Genomic DNA, 20,687 nt, shown 5'->3' with positions numbered 1-20,687 from the left:
ATAAAGCACCATTTATGAGTAGTGCGCATGCGCACAAATGCCTAAGGGAACTTTCGGAGTATAAGAGGGAAACTGTGCTAAATCAAACACAAAATACAGCGAAATGACAGGGAACAAAAAATATTAAGTGAGTGATTAGGTGCTTTGTTCAATACAGTTGCATTTTTTGAGAACTCTAATCAGTTAAATAGCATACGTCATTAGTTGGTGAGGTTAACAACAGCCGTACTTTGTTGAACTAACGTGGTTCAAACGATGAGACCATATGAAACAGTCTTTACTAGCTTATTCGTTTCCACAAAAATGCAGCACAAATAAGCAAGCATTTTAACGTTTTACATACAGTAATCTACAATTATTGTTCAATCGCTGGAGTGTTTTTTTTATTTTTTTAATGCCTTTAAAATATGTAGTTTTGTGAACACGGACGAAGAAACGCCAGCCCCGAAGCTCATCCGTAAACCACATGAAACAGCTCATATGCGCTTAATATAGCTCTTTAAAATGATATTCTGTTTGCATTGTGTACAGTCGCTGGAGTGTTTTTATTTAAATGCTTTTAAAAGAGGCTTCGTGATGTAGTTCGCAGACCGAGAGCTCGGAGCCTTGACTCTCATGTCAGTACAACAGAAAACACTGGCTGAAGGCAGCTCTCTCCGTTTTAAATGAAACTGCTTGCAAACACCTGAATTTAGCTCTTGGTGTGTTCTAAGGGGTTGACTGAATGAAATCGCTGGAACATTTAAATTTTAAAAGGCCGTATTTATTTTCATTTTCCGCTCCACCCCTTCAGTGGAGTGGAATGGCTTAAACTGGGCATTATTTTTCGTACGTGACCTGTGGTTAGAAGCATTGTTTCTTGTTAGCAAGACATATGGCTTAATAAATTATGTTCTTGGGCATAATTTGCAAGCTAACAGGCAGTACAAGCTATGACCTACGTTTAACCTAAATATAAATGATTTTATTCAGTATTTTTGTGCGTCCTCTATAAAGCACCATTTATGAGTAGTGCGCATGCGCACAAATGCCTAAGGGAACTTTCGGAGTATAAGAGGGAAACTGTGCTAAATCAAACACAAAATACAGCGAAATGACAGGGAACAAAAAATATTAAGTGAGTGATTAGGTGCTTTGTTCAATACAGTTGCATTTTTTGAGAACTCTAATCAGTTAAATAGCATACGTTATTAGTTGGTGAGGTTAACAACAGCCGTACTTTGTTGAACTAACGTGGTTCAAACGATGAGACCATATGAAACAGTCTTTACTAGCTTATTCGTTTCCACAAAAATGCAGCACAAATAAGCAAGCATTTTAACGTTTTACATACAGTAATCTACAATTATTGTTCAATCGCTGGAGTGTTTTTTTATGTTTTTAATGCCTTTAAAATATGTAGTTTTGTGAACACGGACGAAGAAACGCCAGCCCCGAAGCTCATCCGTAAACCACATAAAAACAGCTCATATGCGCTTAATATAGCTCTTTAAAATGATATTCTGTTTGCATTGTGTACAGTCGCTGGAGTGTTTTTATTTAAATGCTTTTAAAAGAGGCTTCGTGATGTAGTTCGCAGACCGAGAGCTCGGAGCCTTGACTCTCATGTCAGTACAACAGAAAACACTGGCTGAAGGCAGCTCTCTCCGTTTTAAATGAAACTGCTTGTGTAGTACCCTCACCGCCTGATGAGGGGAAATAAACAGTTAAGAAAAAAAACACAAGAGACGGAGCTGCTGCGTCTTCTTCTGAAGCTGTGTATTAATTGAGCAACATGCAAAAAGTATTTCCTTTTTACAACATCTGACATCACAAATAGCAATCAGTGACAATTAACAGGAATGTAACATTAACTTGTTCATGTTGAATGTTTTTCTGTATAAAAACAGGGGAAATAAAATACAGCTTTCATTCAATTAGTGTTTCTCACATTTTATGAATGGTTATGAAACAAATACTCTTTAAAAACAGTTAAAACACAGATAACGTACAACTTACTGTAGTAACATTTCTTGTCACCCGAATTAACTGATAGCATATTTAATTACTTTAGTCAGAAAAGTATGGCCACGACCGCATCGTCTCCGATTAGCATAACTAGCCGAAATGGTATAACGCTCCAACACTCGGTAACAACTCATACAACACTATAAACAATGACATTCATATCACAAACTGCTGTTTGCATGTTTAAGACAACTTCAGTGCATGTATGTACACTCCATACCTGATGAGGGGAAATAAACAGTTAAGAAAAAAACCACAAGAGACGGAGCTGCTGCGTCTTCTTCTGAAGCTGTGTATTAATTGAGCAGCATGCCCCTCCCCCCACAGGCGAACACTCGCGAACAAGGCAAGCTAATTAAATGATCACTCACAAACTTCAGCATCAATCGTCAAAGACAAGATATTCCCTTTTACACACTAATAGGTATGTGCAAAAAATATTACATTTAATATGATTTATAATTTTTACCTTACTCCATTCGTTTACTTTCATTTTTATAACCACCACACTTGCAAACACCTGAATTTAGCTCTTGGTGTGTTCTAAGGGGTTGACTGAATGAAATCGCTGGAACATTTAAATTTTAAAAGGCCGTATTTATTTTCATTTTCCGCTCCACCCCTTCAGTGGAGTGGAATGGCTTAAACTGGGCATTATTTTTCGTACGTGACCTGTGGTTAGAAGCATTGTTTCTTGTTAGCAAGACATATGGCTTAATAAATTATGTTCTTGGGCATAATTTGCAAGCTAACAGGCAGTACAAGCTATGACCTACGTTTAACCTAAATATAAATGATTTTATTCAGTATTTTTGTGCGTCCTCTATAAAGCACCATTTATGAGTAGTGCGCATGCGCACAAATGCCTAAGGGAACTTTCGGAGTATAAGAGGGAAACTGTGCTAAATCAAACACAAAATACAGCGAAATGACAGGGAACAAAAAATATTAAGTGAGTGATTAGGTGCTTTGTTCAATACAGTTGCATTTTTTGAGAACTCTAATCAGTTAAATAGCATACGTTATTAGTTGGTGAGGTTAACAACAGCCGTACTTTGTTGAACTAACGTGGTTCAAACGATGAGACCATATGAAACAGTCTTTACTAGCTTATTCGTTTCCACAAAAATGCAGCACAAATAAGCAAGCATTTTAACGTTTTACATACAGTAATCTACAATTATTGTTCAATCGCTGGAGTGTTTTTTTATGTTTTTAATGCCTTTAAAATATGTAGTTTTGTGAACACGGACGAAGAAACGCCAGCCCCGAAGCTCATCCGTAAACCACATAAAAACAGCTCATATGCGCTTAATATAGCTCTTTAAAATGATATTCTGTTTGCATTGTGTACAGTCGCTGGAGTGTTTTTATTTAAATGCTTTTAAAAGAGGCTTCGTGATGTAGTTCGCAGACCGAGAGCTCGGAGCCTTGACTCTCATGTCAGTACAACAGAAAACACTGGCTGAAGGCAGCTCTCTCCGTTTTAAATGAAACTGCTTGTGTAGTACCCTCACCGCCTGATGAGGGGAAATAAACAGTTAAGAAAAAAAACACAAGAGACGGAGCTGCTGCGTCTTCTTCTGAAGCTGTGTATTAATTGAGCAACATGCAAAAAGTATTTCCTTTTTACAACATCTGACATCACAAATAGCAATCAGTGACAATTAACAGGAATGTAACATTAACTTGTTCATGTTGAATGTTTTTCTGTATAAAAACAGGGGAAATAAAATACAGCTTTCATTCAATTAGTGTTTCTCACATTTTATGAATGGTTATGAAACAAATACTCTTTAAAAACAGTTAAAACACAGATAACGTACAACTTACTGTAGTAACATTTCTTGTCACCCGAATTAACTGATAGCATATTTAATTACTTTAGTCAGAAAAGTATGGCCACGACCGCATCGTCTCCGATTAGCATAACTAGCCGAAATGGTATAACGCTCCAACACTCGGTAACAACTCATACAACACTATAAACAATGACATTCATATCACAAACTGCTGTTTGCATGTTTAAGACAACTTCAGTGCATGTATGTACACTCCATACCTGATGAGGGGAAATAAACAGTTAAGAAAAAAACCACAAGAGACGGAGCTGCTGCGTCTTCTTCTGAAGCTGTGTATTAATTGAGCAGCATGCCCCTCCCCCCACAGGCGAACACTCGCGAACAAGGCAAGCTAATTAAATGATCACTCACAAACTTCAGCATCAATCGTCAAAGACAAGATATTCCCTTTTACACACTAATAGGTATGTGCAAAAAATATTACATTTAATATGATTTATAATTTTTACCTTACTCCATTCGTTTACTTTCATTTTTATAACCACCACACTTGCAAACACCTGAATTTAGCTCTTGGTGTGTTCTAAGGGGTTGACTGAATGAAATCGCTGGAACATTTAAATTTTAAAAGGCCGTATTTATTTTCATTTTCCGCTCCACCCCTTCAGTGGAGTGGAATGGCTTAAACTGGGCATTATTTTTCGTACGTGACCTGTGGTTAGAAGCATTGTTTCTTGTTAGCAAGACATATGGCTTAATAAATTATGTTCTTGGGCATAATTTGCAAGCTAACAGGCAGTACAAGCTATGACCTACGTTTAACCTAAATATAAATGATTTTATTCAGTATTTTTGTGCGTCCTCTATAAAGCACCATTTATGAGTAGTGCGCATGCGCACAAATGCCTAAGGGAACTTTCGGAGTATAAGAGGGAAACTGTGCTAAATCAAACACAAAATACAGCGAAATGACAGGGAACAAAAAATATTAAGTGAGTGATTAGGTGCTTTGTTCAATACAGTTGCATTTTTTGAGAACTCTAATCAGTTAAATAGCATACGTCATTAGTTGGTGAGGTTAACAACAGCCGTACTTTGTTGAACTAACGTGGTTCAAACGATGAGACCATATGAAACAGTCTTTACTAGCTTATTCGTTTCCACAAAAATGCAGCACAAATAAGCAAGCATTTTAACGTTTTACATACAGTAATCTACAATTATTGTTCAATCGCTGGAGTGTTTTTTTTATGTTTTTAATGCCTTTAAAATATGTAGTTTTGTGAACACGGACGAAGAAACGCCAGCCCCGAAGCTCATCCGTAAACCACATAAAACAGCTCATATGCGCTTAATATAGCTCTTTAAAATGATATTCTGTTTGCATTGTGTACAGTCGCTGGAGTGTTTTTATTTAAATGCTTTTAAAAGAGGCTTCGTGATGTAGTTCGCAGACCGAGAGCTCGGAGCCTTGACTCTCATGTCAGTACAACAGAAAACACTGGCTGAAGGCAGCTCTCTCCGTTTTAAATGAAACTGCTTGCAAACACCTGAATTTAGCTCTTGGTGTGTTCTAAGGGGTTGACTGAATGAAATCGCTGGAACATTTAAATTTTAAAAGGCCGTATTTATTTTCATTTTCCGCTCCACCCCTTCAGTGGAGTGGAATGGCTTAAACTGGGCATTATTTTTCGTACGTGACCTGTGGTTAGAAGCATTGTTTCTTGTTAGCAAGACATATGGCTTAATAAATTATGTTCTTGGGCATAATTTGCAAGCTAACAGGCAGTACAAGCTATGACCTACGTTTAACCTAAATATAAATGATTTTATTCAGTATTTTTGTGCGTCCTCTATAAAGCACCATTTATGAGTAGTGCGCATGCGCACAAATGCCTAAGGGAACTTTCGGAGTATAAGAGGGAAACTGTGCTAAATCAAACACAAAATACAGCGAAATGACAGGGAACAAAAAATATTAAGTGAGTGATTAGGTGCTTTGTTCAATACAGTTGCATTTTTTGAGAACTCTAATCAGTTAAATAGCATACATCATTAGTTGGTGAGGTTAACAACAGCCGTACTTTGTTGAACTAACGTGGTTCAAACGATGAGACCATATGAAACAGTCTTTACTAGCTTATTCGTTTCCACAAAAATGCAGCACAAATAAGCAAGCATTTTAACGTTTTACATACAGTAATCTACAATTATTGTTCAATCGCTGGAGTGTTTTTTTTATTTTTTTAATGCCTTTAAAATATGTAGTTTTGTGAACACGGACGAAGAAACGCCAGCCCCGAAGCTCATCCGTAAACCACATGAAACAGCTCATATGCGCTTAATATAGCTCTTTAAAATGATATTCTGTTTGCATTGTGTACAGTCGCTGGAGTGTTTTTATTTAAATGCTTTTAAAAGAGGCTTCGTGATGTAGTTCGCAGACCGAGAGCTCGGAGCCTTGACTCTCATGTCAGTACAACAGAAAACACTGGCTGAAGGCAGCTCTCTCCGTTTTAAATGAAACTGCTTGTGTAGTACCCTCACCGCCTGATGAGGGGAAATAAACAGTTAAGAAAAAAAACACAAGAGACGGAGCTGCTGCGTCTTCTTCTGAAGCTGTGTATTAATTGAGCAACATGCAAAAAGTATTTCCTTTTTACAACATCTGACATCACAAATAGCAATCAGTGACAATTAACAGGAATGTAACATTAACTTGTTCATGTTGAATGTTTTTCTGTATAAAAACAGGGGAAATAAAATACAGCTTTCATTCAATTAGTGTTTCTCACATTTTATGAATGGTTATGAAACAAATACTCTTTAAAAACAGTTAAAACACAGATAACGTACAACTTACTGTAGTAACATTTCTTGTCACCCGAATTAACTGATAGCATATTTAATTACTTTAGTCAGAAAAGTATGGCCACGACCGCATCGTCTCCGATTAGCATAACTAGCCGAAATGGTATAACGCTCCAACACTCGGTAACAACTCATACAACACTATAAACAATGACATTCATATCACAAACTGCTGTTTGCATGTTTAAGACAACTTCAGTGCATGTATGTACACTCCATACCTGATGAGGGGAAATAAACAGTTAAGAAAAAAACCACAAGAGACGGAGCTGCTGCGTCTTCTTCTGAAGCTGTGTATTAATTGAGCAGCATGCCCCTCCCCCCACAGGCGAACACTCGCGAACAAGGCAAGCTAATTAAATGATCACTCACAAACTTCAGCATCAATCGTCAAAGACAAGATATTCCCTTTTACACACTAATAGGTATGTGCAAAAAATATTACATTTAATATGATTTATAATTTTTACCTTACTCCATTCGTTTACTTTCATTTTTATAACCACCACACTTGCAAACACCTGAATTTAGCTCTTGGTGTGTTCTAAGGGGTTGACTGAATGAAATCGCTGGAACATTTAAATTTTAAAAGGCCGTATTTATTTTCATTTTCCGCTCCACCCCTTCAGTGGAGTGGAATGGCTTAAACTGGGCATTATTTTTCGTACGTGACCTGTGGTTAGAAGCATTGTTTCTTGTTAGCAAGACATATGGCTTAATAAATTATGTTCTTGGGCATAATTTGCAAGCTAACAGGCAGTACAAGCTATGACCTACGTTTAACCTAAATATAAATGATTTTATTCAGTATTTTTGTGCGTCCTCTATAAAGCACCATTTATGAGTAGTGCGCATGCGCACAAATGCCTAAGGGAACTTTCGGAGTATAAGAGGGAAACTGTGCTAAATCAAACACAAAATACAGCGAAATGACAGGGAACAAAAAATATTAAGTGAGTGATTAGGTGCTTTGTTCAATACAGTTGCATTTTTTGAGAACTCTAATCAGTTAAATAGCATACGTCATTAGTTGGTGAGGTTAAAAACAGCCGTACTTTGTTGAACTAACGTGGTTCAAACGATGAGACCATATGAAACAGTCTTTACTAGCTTATTCGTTTCCACAAAAATGCAGCACAAATAAGCAAGCATTTTAACGTTTTACATACAGTAATCTACAATTATTGTTCAATCGCTGGAGTGTTTTTTTTATTTTTTTAATGCCTTTAAAATATGTAGTTTTGTGAACACGGACGAAGAAACGCCAGCCCCGAAGCTCATCCGTAAACCACATGAAACAGCTCATATGCGCTTAATATAGCTCTTTAAAATGATATTCTGTTTGCATTGTGTACAGTCGCTGGAGTGTTTTTATTTAAATGCTTTTAAAAGAGGCTTCGTGATGTAGTTCGCAGACCGAGAGCTCGGAGCCTTGACTCTCATGTCAGTACAACAGAAAACACTGGCTGAAGGCAGCTCTCTCCGTTTTAAATGAAACTGCTTGCAAACACCTGAATTTAGCTCTTGGTGTGTTCTAAGGGGTTGACTGAATGAAATCGCTGGAACATTTAAATTTTAAAAGGCCGTATTTATTTTCATTTTCCGCTCCACCCCTTCAGTGGAGTGGAATGGCTTAAACTGGGCATTATTTTTCGTACGTGACCTGTGGTTAGAAGCATTGTTTCTTGTTAGCAAGACATATGGCTTAATAAATTATGTTCTTGGGCATAATTTGCAAGCTAACAGGCAGTACAAGCTATGACCTACGTTTAACCTAAATATAAATGATTTTATTCAGTATTTTTGTGCGTCCTCTATAAAGCACCATTTATGAGTAGTGCGCATGCGCACAAATGCCTAAGGGAACTTTCGGAGTATAAGAGGGAAACTGTGCTAAATCAAACACAAAATACAGCGAAATGACAGGGAACAAAAAATATTAAGTGAGTGATTAGGTGCTTTGTTCAATACAGTTGCATTTTTTGAGAACTCTAATCAGTTAAATAGCATACGTTATTAGTTGGTGAGGTTAACAACAGCCGTACTTTGTTGAACTAACGTGGTTCAAACGATGAGACCATATGAAACAGTCTTTACTAGCTTATTCGTTTCCACAAAAATGCAGCACAAATAAGCAAGCATTTTAACGTTTTACATACAGTAATCTACAATTATTGTTCAATCGCTGGAGTGTTTTTTTATGTTTTTAATGCCTTTAAAATATGTAGTTTTGTGAACACGGACGAAGAAACGCCAGCCCCGAAGCTCATCCGTAAACCACATAAAAACAGCTCATATGCGCTTAATATAGCTCTTTAAAATGATATTCTGTTTGCATTGTGTACAGTCGCTGGAGTGTTTTTATTTAAATGCTTTTAAAAGAGGCTTCGTGATGTAGTTCGCAGACCGAGAGCTCGGAGCCTTGACTCTCATGTCAGTACAACAGAAAACACTGGCTGAAGGCAGCTCTCTCCGTTTTAAATGAAACTGCTTGTGTAGTACCCTCACCGCCTGATGAGGGGAAATAAACAGTTAAGAAAAAAAACACAAGAGACGGAGCTGCTGCGTCTTCTTCTGAAGCTGTGTATTAATTGAGCAACATGCAAAAAGTATTTCCTTTTTACAACATCTGACATCACAAATAGCAATCAGTGACAATTAACAGGAATGTAACATTAACTTGTTCATGTTGAATGTTTTTCTGTATAAAAACAGGGGAAATAAAATACAGCTTTCATTCAATTAGTGTTTCTCACATTTTATGAATGGTTATGAAACAAATACTCTTTAAAAACAGTTAAAACACAGATAACGTACAACTTACTGTAGTAACATTTCTTGTCACCCGAATTAACTGATAGCATATTTAATTACTTTAGTCAGAAAAGTATGGCCACGACCGCATCGTCTCCGATTAGCATAACTAGCCGAAATGGTATAACGCTCCAACACTCGGTAACAACTCATACAACACTATAAACAATGACATTCATATCACAAACTGCTGTTTGCATGTTTAAGACAACTTCAGTGCATGTATGTACACTCCATACCTGATGAGGGGAAATAAACAGTTAAGAAAAAAACCACAAGAGACGGAGCTGCTGCGTCTTCTTCTGAAGCTGTGTATTAATTGAGCAGCATGCCCCTCCCCCCACAGGCGAACACTCGCGAACAAGGCAAGCTAATTAAATGATCACTCACAAACTTCAGCATCAATCGTCAAAGACAAGATATTCCCTTTTACACACTAATAGGTATGTGCAAAAAATATTACATTTAATATGATTTATAATTTTTACCTTACTCCATTCGTTTACTTTCATTTTTATAACCACCACACTTGCAAACACCTGAATTTAGCTCTTGGTGTGTTCTAAGGGGTTGACTGAATGAAATCGCTGGAACATTTAAATTTTAAAAGGCCGTATTTATTTTCATTTTCCGCTCCACCCCTTCAGTGGAGTGGAATGGCTTAAACTGGGCATTATTTTTCGTACGTGACCTGTGGTTAGAAGCATTGTTTCTTGTTAGCAAGACATATGGCTTAATAAATTATGTTCTTGGGCATAATTTGCAAGCTAACAGGCAGTACAAGCTATGACCTACGTTTAACCTAAATATAAATGATTTTATTCAGTATTTTTGTGCGTCCTCTATAAAGCACCATTTATGAGTAGTGCGCATGCGCACAAATGCCTAAGGGAACTTTCGGAGTATAAGAGGGAAACTGTGCTAAATCAAACACAAAATACAGCGAAATGACAGGGAACAAAAAATATTAAGTGAGTGATTAGGTGCTTTGTTCAATACAGTTGCATTTTTTGAGAACTCTAATCAGTTAAATAGCATACGTTATTAGTTGGTGAGGTTAACAACAGCCGTACTTTGTTGAACTAACGTGGTTCAAACGATGAGACCATATGAAACAGTCTTTACTAGCTTATTCGTTTCCACAAAAATGCAGCACAAATAAGCAAGCATTTTAACGTTTTACATACAGTAATCTACAATTATTGTTCAATCGCTGGAGTGTTTTTTTTATGTTTTTAATGCCTTTAAAATATGTAGTTTTGTGAACACGGACGAAGAAACGCCAGCCCCGAAGCTCATCCGTAAACCACATAAAACAGCTCATATGCGCTTAATATAGCTCTTTAAAATGATATTCTGTTTGCATTGTGTACAGTCGCTGGAGTGTTTTTATTTAAATGCTTTTAAAAGAGGCTTCGTGATGTAGTTCGCAGACCGAGAGCTCGGAGCCTTGACTCTCATGTCAGTACAACAGAAAACACTGGCTGAAGGCAGCTCTCTCCGTTTTAAATGAAACTGCTTGTGTAGTACCCTCACCGCCTGATGAGGGGAAATAAACAGTTAAGAAAAAAAACACAAGAGACGGAGCTGCTGCGTCTTCTTCTGAAGCTGTGTATTAATTGAGCAACATGCAAAAAGTATTTCCTTTTTACAACATCTGACATCACAAATAGCAATCAGTGACAATTAACAGGAATGTAACATTAACTTGTTCATGTTGAATGTTTTTCTGTATAAAAACAGGGGAAATAAAATACAGCTTTCATTCAATTAGTGTTTCTCACATTTTATGAATGGTTATGAAACAAATACTCTTTAAAAACAGTTAAAACACAGATAACGTACAACTTACTGTAGTAACATTTCTTGTCACCCGAATTAACTGATAGCATATTTAATTACTTTAGTCAGAAAAGTATGGCCACAACCGCATCGTCTCCGATTAGCATAACTAGCCGAAATGGTATAACGCTCCAACACTCGGTAACAACTCATACAACACTATAAACAATCAGTGTTGTGCCTGAACGAGTTCATTGAACGATCGTTCATGAACTCGTTCATATTCTGGGTGAACGTGAACTGAACGTGCTGTATATCTGCCTGATGAACGTGAACGTGAACGCGCTCATTCTGGCGTTTATGAACGTCGTTCTCTCGTAGTTCAATTTTGTTCTAGAGAGTGCCAGATTTCTATGGAGCCAGGCAAAATCCCGGCTATAACCACTGACTGCACAATATCTAGGCTACAACCGCTACAACACAATCTACAACGGGCCTTATTATATAGGGGAAAAGACCAGATCTGGCAACACCAGCCACCACAGAGTCGCACCGCGCATGCGTCATCAAATTGCGAAAAATGAATAGAGGCAAAATCCGATGAAGGCAGCGGCACTACTTCTGTCTCAATGATGAATGAAACTTCATATGTCCACTTAAAATATTTTTTTGAAAAGGTCAGTGATGATCCAGGTGGGAAAAATCTTTCCTTTTTGTGTAAACTGTGCCCGTCGGGTCTCAAGAAGCAACTCCGCATAAAAATAAAAGAACTATGAACTAGTTCATTTTGGAACCTGCGAACTTAGTTCAAAAAATTTGAATTATGAACTATGAACTGAACTAGTTCATTTTAAAATGTGTGAACTGAACTTTGAACTAGTTCATGTAGAAAATGAACTTTCCCAACACTGTAAACAATGACATTCATATCACAAACTGCTGTTTGCATGTTTAAGACAACTTCAGTGCATGTATGTACACTCCATACCTGATGAGGGGAAATAAACAGTTAAGAAAAAAACCACAAGAGACGGAGCTGCTGCGTCTTCTTCTGAAGCTGTGTATTAATTGAGCAGCATGCCCCTCCCCCCACAGGCGAACACTCGCGAACAAGGCAAGCTAATTAAATGATCACTCACAAACTTCAGCATCAATCGTCAAAGACAAGATATTCCCTTTTACACACTAATAGGTATGTGCAAAAAATATTACATTTAATATGATTTATAATTTTTACCTTACTCCATTCGTTTACTTTCATTTTTATAACCACCACACTTGCAAACACCTGAATTTAGCTCTTGGTGTGTTCTAAGGGGTTGACTGAATGAAATCGCTGGAACATTTAAATTTTAAAAGGCCGTATTTATTTTCATTTTCCGCTCCACCCCTTCAGTGGAGTGGAATGGCTTAAACTGGGCATTATTTTTCGTACGTGACCTGTGGTTAGAAGCATTGTTTCTTGTTAGCAAGACATATGGCTTAATAAATTATGTTCTTGGGCATAATTTGCAAGCTAACAGGCAGTACAAGCTATGACCTACGTTTAACCTAAATATAAATGATTTTATTCAGTATTTTTGTGCGTCCTCTATAAAGCACCATTTATGAGTAGTGCGCATGCGCACAAATGCCTAAGGGAACTTTCGGAGTATAAGAGGGAAACTGTGCTAAATCAAACACAAAATACAGCGAAATGACAGGGAACAAAAAATATTAAGTGAGTGATTAGGTGCTTTGTTCAATACAGTTGCATTTTTTGAGAACTCTAATCAGTTAAATAGCATACGTCATTAGTTGGTGAGGTTAACAACAGCCGTACTTTGTTGAACTAACGTGGTTCAAACGATGAGACCATATGAAACAGTCTTTACTAGCTTATTCGTTTCCACAAAAATGCAGCACAAATAAGCAAGCATTTTAACGTTTTACATACAGTAATCTACAATTATTGTTCAATCGCTGGAGTGTTTTTTTTATTTTTTTAATGCCTTTAAAATATGTAGTTTTGTGAACACGGACGAAGAAACGCCAGCCCCGAAGCTCATCCGTAAACCACATGAAACAGCTCATATGCGCTTAATATAGCTCTTTAAAATGATATTCTGTTTGCATTGTGTACAGTCGCTGGAGTGTTTTTATTTAAATGCTTTTAAAAGAGGCTTCGTGATGTAGTTCGCAGACCGAGAGCTCGGAGCCTTGACTCTCATGTCAGTACAACAGAAAACACTGGCTGAAGGCAGCTCTCTCCGTTTTAAATGAAACTGCTTGTGTAGTACCCTCACCGCCTGATGAGGGGAAATAAACAGTTAAGAAAAAAAACACAAGAGACGGAGCTGCTGCGTCTTCTTCTGAAGCTGTGTATTAATTGAGCAACATGCAAAAAGTATTTCCTTTTTACAACATCTGACATCACAAATAGCAATCAGTGACAATTAACAGGAATGTAACATTAACTTGTTCATGTTGAATGTTTTTCTGTATAAAAACAGGGGAAATAAAATACAGCTTTCATTCAATTAGTGTTTCTCACATTTTATGAATGGTTATGAAACAAATACTCTTTAAAAACAGTTAAAACACAGATAACGTACAACTTACTGTAGTAACATTTCTTGTCACCCGAATTAACTGATAGCATATTTAATTACTTTAGTCAGAAAAGTATGGCCACGACCGCATCGTCTCCGATTAGCATAACTAGCCGAAATGGTATAACGCTCCAACACTCGGTAACAACTCATACAACACTATAAACAATGACATTCATATCACAAACTGCTGTTTGCATGTTTAAGACAACTTCAGTGCATGTATGTACACTCCATACCTGATGAGGGGAAATAAACAGTTAAGAAAAAAACCACAAGAGACGGAGCTGCTGCGTCTTCTTCTGAAGCTGTGTATTAATTGAGCAGCATGCCCCTCCCCCCACAGGCGAACACTCGCGAACAAGGCAAGCTAATTAAATGATCACTCACAAACTTCAGCATCAATCGTCAAAGACAAGATATTCCCTTTTACACACTAATAGGTATGTGCAAAAAATATTACATTTAATATGATTTATAATTTTTACCTTACTCCATTCGTTTACTTTCATTTTTATAACCACCACACTTGCAAACACCTGAATTTAGCTCTTGGTGTGTTCTAAGGGGTTGACTGAATGAAATCGCTGGAACATTTAAATTTTAAAAGGCCGTATTTATTTTCATTTTCCGCTCCACCCCTTCAGTGGAGTGGAATGGCTTAAACTGGGCATTATTTTTCGTACGTGACCTGTGGTTAGAAGCATTGTTTCTTGTTAGCAAGACATATGGCTTAATAAATTATGTTCTTGGGCATAATTTGCAAGCTAACAGGCAGTACAAGCTATGACCTACGTTTAACCTAAATATAAATGATTTTATTCAGTATTTTTGTGCGTCCTCTATAAAGCACCATTTATGAGTAGTGCGCATGCGCACAAATGCCTAAGGGAACTTTCGGAGTATAAGAGGGAAACTGTGCTAAATCAAACACAAAATACAGCGAAATGACAGGGAACAAAAAATATTAAGTGAGTGATTAGGTGCTTTGTTCAATACAGTTGCATTTTTTGAGAACTCTAATCAGTTAAATAGCATACGTCATTAGTTGGTGAGGTTAACAACAGCCGTACTTTGTTGAACTAACGTGGTTCAAACGATGAGACCATATGAAACAGTCTTTACTAGCTTATTCGTTTCCACAAAAATGCAGCACAAATAAGCAAGCATTTTAACGTTTTACATACAGTAATCTACAATTATTGTTCAATCGCTGGAGTGTTTTTTTTATTTTTTTAATGCCTTTAAAATATGTAGTTTTGTGAACACGGACGAAGAAACGCCAGCCCCGAAGCTCATCCGTAAACCACATGAAACAGCTCATATGCGCTTAATATAGCTCTTTAAAATGATATTCTGTTTGCATTGTGTACAGTCGCTGGAGTGTTTTTATTTAAATGCTTTTAAAAGAGGCTTCGTGATGTAGTTCGCAGACCGAGAGCTCGGAGCCTTGACTCTCATGTCAGTACAACAGAAAACACTGGCTGAAGGCAGCTCTCTCCGTTTTAAATGAAACTGCTTGCAAACACCTGAATTTAGCTCTTGGTGTGTTCTAAGGGGTTGACTGAATGAAATCGCTGGAACATTTAAATTTTAAAAGGCCGTATTTATTTTCATTTTCCGCTCCACCCCTTCAGTGGAGTGGAATGGCTTAAACTGGGCATTATTTTTCGTACGTGACCTGTGGTTAGAAGCATTGTTTCTTGTTAGCAAGACATATGGCTTAATAAATTATGTTCTTGGGCATAATTTGCAAGCTAACAGGCAGTACAAGCTATGACCTACGTTTAACCTAAATATAAATGATTTTATTCAGTATTTTTGTGCGTCCTCTATAAAGCCCCAGATAGCAAACTGACATAGAATCAACGTAGAATCGACGTCTCCCGTGACATCGAAACGACGTTGATCTCCGACGTCGATCCAATATCAGTTTTGCTCATCGGGGTAATGTTGAATCGACGTCAGGCACGCCATTCAAAACTAACGTAAAATCGACGCAATTGGTTCACTTACCCAACGTTGAATCGACGTTGATTTTCAGTTGGTTGAAACGACGTTATAGAATCAACACATATTCGACATAAAATCGATCTAATTGGTTGGCTTACCTAACGTTGAAACGATGTTGATTTCAGGGGGGTAAAACGATGCTACACAATAAATATTTTCTGCTTGTTTCTTACATACATTTTAATAGATAAATTAGCCTGTATATGCAATAATTTATTGAACACACATCAAATTCAGTCATAATTTATTTATTATTTACACAAAATTCAGAAATACATGTTTGACACTCAAATACACACAAAGAAATCAAATTACTGGAAGTAAACACAAAGAAAGTAATTTACAGGCTAATAAAGAAGTTACAAATTAAAAGCTATATTCACTTCAGAATAAAAAAATGTCAAATGTTTTTGTTTAGTGGGGCACAAAAGGAGATGTAAGGCAGACAGCCACAGTCACTATTCACTATCATTGCTATCATTCTAATTACTGAGACTATGCCACTCTCTCCTTTTGTGTTCCACAAAATAAAGACATATTGGTGAAAAGATGATTTATAAAGATTTCCGACCCTTGAAAACAGAAGACAGAGGTACATAGCAGATAAATCGATTTTCTTTTGCAATTAAAATTTAGGTTCCTTGTGATATCAGGGGTGTGAACTAATCAGGTCAGGTTTGAAAAGGGTGATCCAGACATAACCCACAATATAAGGCATAGACAAAGTTAATTTCTAATTGCTGTTTTATGTAATATCACTCCATATACACATTTTTAGAGGATTTTTTTAGCATTTGCCTAAAAATATTATCATGTGTATATACAGTATTCATATAAAACGGCAGCATTTTATTTAAAATGTACATTTCTAATCATTATTAATGGAAATAATAAGTAAAATATGCTATGTGTTTCTGTCACTTGGTGGAAAACAAATGCTTGAGTAAATGAAATGAATGAAAATGACCTGAAATTACCACTTTCAATGGCAGCAGTAGAACACTCATGAGCTCATTTACCATTTTCACTCCCTTAAGTTTTACATGCTTTTCTTTTAGATGTATAATTATGATAATTTGCATCCCTAGATATTGTTTAGTTGTTTATGTCCCTTTGTTATATTTGCATACCATACATCTATTGTATGTGGTATTATTATTAGCAAAACTGAGCACCTGGCTGTGACAGTGGAATTTGTATTTGTAGAGAATATATAAGTATGTTTTAGGAGTTGCAAACTTGTATTTTTTGTTTCTTTCACAAACACAACAAAACCTTCTCAAAATATATATATTTTTTTTTGCAGGAGCAAAAATCCTGTTCCACAAATGAAAAAATTCACACGCTCCGTTATACCAGATTTATGCAGGACTATATTTCATTTTTTCAAATGTGTATTTATTAGAACTTTACATATTTACAGACTTTATTAGAATTTAGCATAGAATCTAGCACTTACCTATTGCTATTCGCTCCAATTTATTAAAAAAATAAAGAAAGAAAAACTTGCTGAGTGTACTGTGCTAGCAGAAGTGGGTCAAAGGCCACATGTTGTATTTATCAACGGAGAGAGCGCAAGTGTGTGAGTGGGATGTCACATACTGATTTGTCATGTGAGATACCAGTTCTCATTTACAGTCGTGGTCACAATTTTTAGCACCCTCAGTAAATATGATCAAAGAAGCCTGTAAAAAAAAAGTACTTTCATCAAAAAAGATGAAAGGCTTACTCCACCCTAAAATGAAAATTTTGTCATTACCCCCATTTTGGATGAAAACCGGGGGCTTTGTGGCTGTCCCTTTGACTGCCAAGTAGATAACACTGTCAAGGCCCAGAAAAGTATGAAAGATGTCGTCAAAATAGTCAATCTGCCATCAGAGGTTCAACCATAATTTTACAAAGCTACGAGTAAACTTTTTGTACACAAAGAAAAGAAAAATAGTGACTTTAGCCACCGTAGCGGCATTTTGGAGAGTATCCACTGGGCGCTAATAGAGTAAGCTGTTCCATGTCAGCCGCAACACACGGATGTGTGATCTTAAATTGTGTTCGGAAGACAAACAAAGCATTTATGGGTTTGAAATGACATGGGGAAAAGTAAAAAGTAAAAAGTTCATTTTGGGGTGGAGTAACCCTTTAACAATACAGTTTTATTTTCACAGGCTTCATATTTACCAAGGGTGCCAATAATTCTGACTACAACTGTATATGCAAATGTGCAAATTTTGTTCATGACTTGAGATTTTTATTCAAGTGTGTGAGTGTTTTGCCCTTCATTCACTGCAGCAACTCTAGCCTAACTGTGAGCATATAAGGTACTTAATTTGTGAATTGTAGATTAGGATCTGTGCACCTGAGAATTTGAAATGGTATAACTGTTGTGTTATGTTTGTGAGAAAGAGTACAAAAAAAAATAACTCCTATAAAATGTATTCTCTGTGGCTTTAAATTTACTGATACACATGCGTGACTATTCTTTACAACTACAAATTCCACTATCACAGGTGTTCAGTTTTGCTATAATAATACCTTCACAGAAAATGTTAGTAGTCAGCATATATGCAAAAGCAGAGAGGTCAGTGTGGTGTACTGTAGGCACATCTGTCCAGGCCAACATCTGGTGTACTGATGTATTCAACTGGAATCCCAGAAAATCTGCAATAAAAATGTTACAGTTCAAAATCCATCATACATAACTGATATAACAGGACTGCCCATTCCTGGAGATCCACCTACTTGTAGAATTGTGATCTAAATCTGATCCAACACAACCGTCTGTAATTCTCAACTTTGCAGGAAGGTATATTTCCAGGAACTGGACTGGGTACCCTGCATTATAAAGTATCACATTTTGTATCTGGTATTACAAATTATCAATGTAAGCTTAATTTTAGTTTAACTAATTAGAAAATATTTGTGGCATAATACTGGTGTTTTGTGAGAAGTCCAGTGACCTTGTTATGTATTTTTTTTTTTTTCATGTGTTTTCATAAAAGACTAATGATGCAAAATATAAAACCCCCATGCATTTACAAACCTGATATGGATAAATACAACAGTGGAAATCTTGAGTCCATGTTTGTTACATAGGAAAGCCTTCCACTGACGTGCTGTGAAGTAGATTTCTTGACAAGTTCCTCCCTAAAAGTAGATCAACAACAAAGTAACTGTATTGTCATAGTGTGTAATTTAATAAAGTCACTATATTACTTTTTAAAAGATCTCATTAATACCTTTGCTTAACAATATTTTTAGAGCTTATGACAAAGGCATATAACACCTTTTTAGGTTAATTTACAGTCATTTACATCTGCATCAAAAATACATACTCTGTCCCAAACTGCTGTTTAGTAAATGTAGTAAAAGATGTCCAAACTGCTAAATAATTTAATAGTAGTAGTATATAAAAAATTACAAATATGCAAAACATTGTTCATTTACATATATTACCCACACTGTAACAATACAACGTTGAAAATCTGCAAACTTACCTTTTTGGGCAATGATTACAATATAAGGATAATATTTGTCAGGTTTGTATAGTTGACATCATCTCAAGTCTTTGTAAGTGCTGCTGGCATCTTCTGAAGTCTTCACAAGTGAAGCTGGATCCAAACTGGAACTGGTGTAATCTCTAGCAACCTTGGGATGGGCATCCCGAGATTGAAACAGGAAAGCAAAAAGAGAAAGATTAGTATAACTGCTGTTCATATTATTTCAGACAAACGATTATTCATTTCATAACATACAACTAAAGTGCAAGGTCACAAGATGTTTTTTGTGTGTTAATATATGTTAAAATGTAATTGATTGCTGTGATCAAAGCTGTAATTTTTAGCATCATTACAGTCTTCAGTGTCACATGATCATTCAGAAATCATTTTAATATGCTGATTTTGCACACAAAAAAAACAGCTGTGCTGATTTATATTTTTTGTGTGAACCTTCTTAATGTTGTTAAATTTATTTTTATCATGATTTTTTAAAGAAATTAATTTTGTTATTCAGCAAAGATGTATTAAATTGATCAAAGTGAGTGTAAAGATTTGTTTCAAATAAATGCTGTTCTTTTGAATTTTCTGTTCAATCAAGGAATCCTGAAAGAAAAAATAGCAACACAACAGTTTTCAACATTGATAATAATCAAAAATGTATGTTAAGCATCAAATCAGCATAATTTCTGAAGGATCATGACACTGAAGACTGGAGTAATAATGCTGAAAATTCTGCTTTGTTCACAGAAATAAATTACATTTTACAATATATTCACAAAGTAAACAACTTTAAAATGGTAATAATACTTTACAATATCACCGTTTTTGCTGTTTTTTAATCTTGAATTTTTAAATAAATCCAGTCTTGGTACACAAAAGGAACTTATATAGAAAACTTAAAAAAAAAAAAAAAAAATACATATATATATATATATCTTACTGAAATTTGAACATTAGTGTTTGTTTGAGGTTAACTTACTAGCCATATGGTTTACTGTGCCTTAGAGTTGTTGTCTGACAGGAGGTTTGCTCCAACTCTGGGGTGCAGGCCATCATCATGGAAAAAAATAAGAACATAAGAAGCAATTTGTCACAGAGCCAACAATATTTAGCACATGTGATATGTAGAAAAGATAAAGAATATACTGAAAATAAATTCTTAACATACAATAATTTGCTTCTAGGTTTACTTTTTTGATATTGTTTATATTTCTTACTTCGCAATATCAATATTTGTTTACCATGAGAGATCAAACTGCTTTTGAACTAGATTATGTTACGTCAGTGACGTCACCGATTAACAATACCATGTA

General features: G+C 36.1%; 1 long non-coding RNA gene across 1 annotated transcript; it reads right to left on the bottom strand.

Annotated features, from left to right (window-relative positions):
* Positions 1–16,132: 16,132 nt before the first annotated feature.
* On the bottom strand, positions 16,133–20,405 carry LOC141326439 (uncharacterized). Its single transcript, XR_012353892.1, has 5 exons — positions 20,354–20,405; positions 19,372–19,522; positions 18,918–19,021; positions 18,617–18,709; positions 16,133–18,535 (listed from the first exon to the last, which is right to left on the bottom strand). It is a non-coding gene; the product is annotated as an uncharacterized lncRNA (long non-coding RNA).
* Between the last annotated feature and the right edge of the window lie 282 nt (positions 20,406–20,687).

The sequence above is a fragment of the Garra rufa genome, chromosome 2, assembly GCF_049309525.1.
Source record: "Garra rufa chromosome 2, GarRuf1.0, whole genome shotgun sequence".
Lineage (NCBI taxonomy): Eukaryota > Metazoa > Chordata > Actinopteri > Cypriniformes > Cyprinidae > Garra > Garra rufa.
This window is presented reverse-complemented; position numbering and strand designations above follow the sequence as displayed.